The 7530-nt window shown below is 39.9% G+C and overlaps 1 pseudogene across 1 annotated transcript; it reads right to left on the bottom strand.

Annotated features, from left to right (window-relative positions):
* Window positions 1-495: 495 nt before the first annotated feature.
* Window positions 496-1040, bottom strand: LOC308560831 (ferritin heavy chain pseudogene; annotated as a pseudogene). The gene has a single exon. The product of its transcript is annotated as a ferritin heavy chain pseudogene (transcript).
* Window positions 1041-7530: the final 6490 nt, after the last annotated feature.

Below are 7530 nucleotides of genomic sequence, written 5' to 3' on the forward strand. Positions count from 1 at the left end.
AGGTCATACCATTCAGGTTACTATGGTAGCCAACTATCTCTCATGGCCCTACGCTCAATTTACCCCCAACTTTTACTGCTCTGTGGCTTCTTCAACTCCATTGTCCTCTCTCATTCTACCAGAGATTCTATTTCAAATGCCCCTTCTCCAACCAGCTACTAAAATAATTTTTAGAAATGCTTGCACTCTCCTCACCAATGTGTTTCAAGAGAACTTGGTGTAAAAGGCACCTTCTAGGTCCTTTGTAGGGTTGTAATTTGATTGAGTGAATGATTGATGAACAAGGACATTTCATTCATTATTCTAATCTATCATAGACTTTTATTTGGGGAAAGGGGTGCCAAATTACTTTATTTGAAGGAATGGTACAAATGAAAGGCATAAGTGGATGATTTGGTACAAGTTACAGAAAAGGTAAAGGTAACTCCAATATGCAGGTACTGCTTTAGTGACCAGGGAAGTCACCCTGGTGGCTATGGAAAGCTAGGCTAAGGTTTAGCTCTCATCACTGTCTCCCAGGGTGTGCTTGTTAAAGAGATACTCTTCCAGGCCAGCTTCAGGGGCCACCAACCTGTGCAGGTTGGTTATGCGTCACCCAATTCTTTGATGGATTTCACCTGCTCATTCAAATGGTGAGTCTCAATAAAGTTACACAAATGAGGGCCATTTTTGTCAGTGGCCAGTTTGTGCAAGTCCAGTAGTGACTGATTTTCACTTTTTTCAAGTATAACACCCCTCCCCCATGGGGTTCATCCCCTTCCCCCAGTTGTCAGTTCTGGTTTCTTGATATCCTGAAGGAAGATTCGGCCACCTCGTTGGTTCTGCAGCTTCATCAGTTTCTCAGCATGTTCCCTCTCCTCATGAGATTGGTGAAGAAAATATTTGGCAAAATTCTTCAAAGCCACATCATCGCAGTCAAAGTAGTAAGACAGGGACAGGTAGACATAGGAAGCATAGAGCTCCAGGTTGATCTGGCAGTTGATGGTGGCCTCCGAGTCCTGGTGGTAGTTCTGGCGCACCTGTGAGGTGGACCCAGTCATCGTCATCATTGTGGGTGGCTGAGGAGAGGCAGCTGAGTGGCGCTGGAGGGGTGGCGGGGACCTTGGTGACTGAGAGCACTGTGAGGAGGTGGGAGAAAGCTGGCTGGGATGGGTCGTGCTGGGTTCCATCCAAGTACTGTCAAAGCAGAAACCACGGTGACTCTCCATGAAGTCTGTCTGCCATAGTCTTTTGATTCCTTCCTCAATTACCTAACAAATGTTTTCTGTCACCTTACTGATGTCATGGGGCATTATGGAGTCCAGGTTTTAGATGCTAAACCAGCCAACACATGGGATCTAGAATTTGTGGTAAATGCACTCACATTGCAAAAGCCAACTTGATCTAAAGATTATATTCCTTTCTCCTGCACCAGGTACTCTCAGGCTCTATTTAGAAGTGTTCACCAGAATTTTGCAAATTAGATTAACAAAGCCCCTATTTTATTTTAGTTTTTGTTATGTATACTTGTTTTCAGGATACACTGGGAGCTACTTCTTTAGAAACACAGACGAACAAGTAGCAGTGGGGAGGAGGGGTCACGAGGAAAATTCAGTTCGTATTTAGCATGTCTCCATCAGCTGAGGAAGTAGTGACATCTTCAAGGAAGTCAGAAGTTCTTTGAGTGACAAGGGCAGTTTGGTGGCCATTGAGCATTGGCGTGCTCCCCACTCACTGCCTTGTGCCCTGTAGCTCTGTGTCCATTTTAGGATCCCACTCTCTTCTGAGGATGTCTTAACTTTCACAGGAGATGGCAGGAGAGACTGCACATTTGACCCATTTTAGAATGTAACAGCACGTAGGCTTGAACTTTGCATTTAGATTTTCATTATCTTGGTTGTGCAGCTGCTAAAAATTAGAATTTCTTTATCATAGTCCTGGAAAGTTCCCAGGTTTTAGTTATTGTTATCTTACCAAGTGCTCAGGGGTTGCAGCACTTCGTTGTCTTTTTTTAGCCACGCAGAGCGCACACAGCAGCCACTCCAGGTTCCATTCTCCAAGTTTCCCGACCTCCTTCCTTTTCTACAGAAGCAGCCGCTCACCTTCCTCAAGGCCAGCCATCCTGAGCGCTTAATTTCAGGCTATCACCAGTGAGAAGGTAACACCCTGTTGCATATAATCTCTCTTCCCTGAATAGTGAATGAATTTCCACTTGGCCAGATAACAGAGACCAGATTATCTGATTTCCCTGAAGGTTTCTTGCCTGCAACCCACGTCCTGTACCAATTTCTATACCAGTCAGGGGTCTGTAATGCAGAAATCAAAAACAGACCCCAGCTAATTTTAAGAGGAAAGGGCATTTTAGGAAATAAATGAAGTAGGTCACAGAATCCCTAGGAAGAACCAGCCTCGAATACTGAGAGAGAAGCTAGAAAAGCTGGATATAGAGAAGCCAACCCATCCTGGTTTGCCTGGACTCTCCTAGTTTCAGCCCTGAAAGTCCCATGTCCCACAAAACCCTCCGTTCTGGGCAAACTGGAGAGGGCAGTCACCCTATCTCAAGGGCTGCAATACAGCTCAGGTCACATCACGACCAGCCTGGTTGTGCTTTCCTGTTGCCATCCCTGGTTCTTGGAAACTCACGGATTCCACTGTGACCACTGCCCCTTGAAATTATTCCACTGCCAAAATTTTAAGTAGCCTCACTGGAGCTTTTTGGGCTGCTGACTGCAGAATCCATACTTATGTCCAGATCATCTGTTTCGGTCTCTTGCCTGACTTACTACCTGCCAAAGGTTAGCTTTTGGTGGATTTTTAGCTTCTCTGGTTGGAGGTCCAGGTCTTGGTTCCCATTAGAACTTTCATGATGTTAGATAGACAAAGAAAAAAAAGAGAGAGTGAGCGAGCAATTCCATTATAACTGTAAGTAAACATAAGATGGGTTAAGGGGGGGAAACAAACAAACAAATGCCCGGGCTGCTCACCCCAGATTACTGACACCTTGGGCTACTTATTTTGGCAGTGTTTTGTACTGTTGTTTTCATTAAGCCTTGTTTAAATCTTTAAGGGAAAGTGGAATGTAAAATTAAATTGGAAATAAGGTATCCCATGTAATTTTTCTCTAGCCCTGAAACTAAATTTCTGAGTTGTGAGAAGCCATCATATAAGGACAATGAGCTTAGAAACACTCCTTTCTCAGTCCCGTGAAGAGCTGTCTGTACCACGTTGTGTATGTATTTTTTTTCTCTTCCTTGACATTCAGTTGTCACATGGTACTAAAAGCCTGGAAAAAAAAAATAATGCTATTGAAAGCCTTTTTATTCCTGCTGAACTTCTAATTACCTTTCACGGAGCTGTTAAGCTATTGGTCAGGCTGAATGAATTGCAGGTTATAAAAAATAACCTCCCTAAATGGCTTAGCTTTTACTCCATAAACTGAAATATAACAGTGACTTTGACATAAATATCTTTGAAAACTCAGACAAAAACACTTGTGTTCAGTCTCCACATATTCCACTTCTAAGGGCTTTTTTATGTTTTTGACTTCAGGGAAAAATGGTGTAAAATATAACTTAACAACAAAAATGGCATATGTGGTTACAATATAAAAAACCTATATCCATATTTATCTGTATCTCTATCTCTATCTCTATCACACACACACACACACACACACACACATATCAATTTAAAATTTGGACAATTTTATAACATTACATTAAGAGATGGTATAATTTATTCAGTTTTAACAAAATGAACTTCTTTAATTATGAAATCTGATGGAATAACAATAGAGCAAAGATGACCTCATGACTTTAAATCTTTCTGCTTGGTATTTTTATAATGACAGTCTGATAACCCCAGCTCAACATTTTCAATCCCAGAATCCAGGTGAGAGAAAGATTGTTCTATAATCCTTTCAAACATTCCTGTAGCTGTTCATTAGATCTCCTCCTTCTCATCGCCACTGTGTGCTCTGCTGCTGACCTCAGGCTTACATCTGAGTGATATCGGTGAAATTTTGTTATAAACCAGCTCCAACCTTTGCCCGGGGGGACCAAGAGTGTTTATAAATAGCTGTGTTTTAGGCTCTTCCTGCCCCGATCTCCAGAAGGATGTGCGTTTCTCGTTCACTCATGTTGCGCCCTATGAAGTGAAATAGTGGAGAGGAGTCGAAAACATCAAGTGTAAGGTGGGGCCATTAACAGCCCAACAGCACAGGCCAACTTCCTTTTCATCAAATTCTGACAGCTTTAGTGTCTGCAATATCGTGGCCTATTTTGGAAGAGCTGCACCCACTGAGGTTGAATTGAAGGTTTCAAATATCAAAGCGTAACCCATCAATTGGTAAATATCCCTCATCAACAAACCAATTAATATGTTGTACTATGTGGGCACATCACCTCTCACTTGAGTATTTATCCTTGTTTTAACTGAGGAATCAGCCTAGCTCCTTGATGTGACAGAAATACTAATGAAGGCAAAAAGTGATATGCTGAATATTTTTCCTCCATTAACCCTAAGAGCAGATTTTCAATGAATTTTAAAACACTCAACATAAGAATGGGGGAATGTTTACTAGACGTGATATTTTAGGTCAATCTTGTTGGCTATTTTTGTTTATTGAGAAAACACAGATCCATCTTACTTTCATACAAAAGTGGGCAATAATATACCAAAAAATACAAAATTAAAGTATAAAAAGCAATGGTTAGGGTCTGTTTTATTTTAGCAGACTTGGCTTCAGAAAGAGGAAAGCCCAGAGAAGGTGAGAATTTGCTTGTAGGGAAGCTTCCGTTCTTGAGATGAGAGTAAAATACTGACATTAATTTTCTTTCAATGAATTTATAATTTGATACCTAAGTTTCAGTGAAATTTTCCTCTTGGGGCATCTTGGAGACTGAGGTGCTTAAGTCTGTTCACCTCAACTTTTTTTCAGAATTCCCACTGAAACACCAAAATGACTGTATAAAAAGAAAAATTGATAGCATAGCTGGAAACTAGGAAAGATGACATCTCTATGCCTAAAAGCCTGAATGAATTTGGGGAAGATACAGTTCAGGGAATATCATGGTAGAAAAGTCAGCAAACACATGGGTTTTATCATGAGAAGAAATTCATTACAGAGCTTGAGGTTAGTGGGAAGACAAGGCCGGACATGCAGAGAGAGGAGAAGGCAGTGCTTAACCTGGAGTGCACATTAAGTCACCTGAGGAAGTTTATAAAAAGAGTCATATTTAGACTTCATCCCCAAACAATTAATTGATCACGTTGGTGGGGCAGAGAGGTGAGGTTGTGGGGGTTTTCTGTACAAGCTTCCCAGGTAATTCTATTTGTATGGTCTAGAAAGCAAACGCCAAGCATACTTGTGTTTCCTGGGAGGTACAAGGGTGCGCCTGCACAAAGCCCAGCTCTCACCCCCCTGCTCAGCTGATGCTTGATGTTGGTGGCAGACCAAGTGACGCTGCACTCCCTGCTATGGCAGTGTGCCCCTGAGGGAAGGCGGGGAGGTGAGGCGAGGCCGGGCATTGACCTATTAAGTGTTTGTTATACAGTCTGAAGTCTTTATAACAAGAGCCTGAGGAGCAAAAATAACATGACAAAAAATTAAATCCATCAGGCAAAATAAGAAATATAAATAGATGAAAAGGTCTCATAATAAAACTCGTATAAGGATGCATAAAAACATTGGCATGCTATTTGTAGAAATAAGACAGGATTATAGGCCAAGTGATAAAAGTAAAAGAAAAGATACGTCAGGCAAATGAAAACGCGACGTCGCTGGTAGTTGCAATGCAGTATCAATGCCAGGTGACATGGAATTCAAAGCAAACCTACTGAAAGGAGCAACGATGAGTCACTTTTATATTGAACAAGGGTGCAAGGCACAAAGAATTGTCAAAGTCTCGAATGTCCTGAATAAATTCGCTTCAAAATATATTGCAGAAAAGGCATTGGGAAAACCAAGACCTTCAAATTTGAATGAAATATAAAATAGGTGAGACTTAAATACTTCCGTCTTTCTTTGTATTCCTGACAGATGTTTTTAAACACAAATTTCAGGTATCTGCAGTTAATTTGATTGTTGTGTTCATTAATCTAACGCCCCAGAGTTACATGGTTGCAAAACAAGCAACATTCACCAGAACAAAATACATAAACCTGGTTGGTAAAATGGATGCTTCATGTGCAAAATCTTACTGAGTTATATATAATAATAAATTCACTAGTAAATGGTAGTAAACACTAGTGTACAATATACTAGTAAGTTACTAGTTATATAAAATATACTAGTAAATATTAGTAAAATACTAGAGCTAAGTAAATTTTCCCCCCCAAAAACGTAAAACATTCTGCTCTCCTAAACTTGTGTTTTCCAGGAAACTTACACAAATTATAAGAATAAGTTTATAATTTGTATTTTAAATACAAAAATATGCAAAGCTTTAAAATGAATACACTGATTAATTATCTACTTGTAAAACCATACAAAAGCCGCCCACAAGAAAACTAAGGACTGTAGTCCATCTATGTCATTTAGTGACTGTATGTTAAGTCATCATAGGGTGTCTAGGTGATAAATAGATCCAGAGACATAGAGGCATGGGACAGACTGATGAATCTCAGAGGGAAGGAGGCGATGGGTGGGTGGGAAGAGATTATCCAAGGAACTTATATACAAATGCATTACCCCTGGACATAGACGATAGTGTGGTGAAGGCCTGGGGTGGAGGCTGGTGCAGGGTAGAAAGGGTCAATGGGGAAAAAGGGGGACATCTGTAATATTTCAACAATAAAGGTAAATTTAAAAAAAGAATTACTGCATATCTTTACCTTATGTGGAGAAGTTATATTTTTAAAACAAAGAATTTTGTAATTATTAAGTATTAAATTATCTACTAAATTAGCTGCTACATCAAATTAATTCTAGTGATATGTACAGATATAAAAATCTCTCCTCTTAAGAACGCTATGAGATAGGCAAAAATTAAAAAATTATTTTTAGTGTAAAGGAATAAGTTATATTTTCATCAATTTATGACATCCACTCATTTGTTTATTTATATATTGAATTCTTACTCTGGGAGACGTAATGTTGGTGTAAAAACAAACATAACACATGATTTTTGTTATTGATGTTCCGGAGGATGAGGGGAAGTAAAACCAGGTTCTACTCAGTTAAACAGCAATTAAACTCAACACAACACAAGGATTGGGAAAGTCACAAGGAGAAGGAAAGTCACAGTTAATAGCTGAATAAACATTACACAGTGTAATAAGAGTCAGGGAGAAATTTGCGAGGATTGGAATAAACTGAGAATGTTACATATGAGGAGAAAGCGTTTGAGCTGAGTCTTAAAAAATGCATCACTTTGATAAGTATCAGAACTGTCATTTTCTAGTAAAACATAGGATGGAAAGGTTTCTAACAATACTTGAGCATCGAAGTGTCTTTCCTAATATGTCGTTAGTAGATGGCAGTCATTATCCTCATTTTGCCAGAAAGGAAGTAGGTCTAATCAAAGGCAATTCCATTGCCCAAGCCCCAGC

This window comes from Miniopterus schreibersii, assembly GCF_964146895.1.
Source record: "Miniopterus schreibersii genome assembly, chromosome: 1".
Classification (NCBI taxonomy): domain Eukaryota; kingdom Metazoa; phylum Chordata; class Mammalia; order Chiroptera; family Miniopteridae; genus Miniopterus; species Miniopterus schreibersii.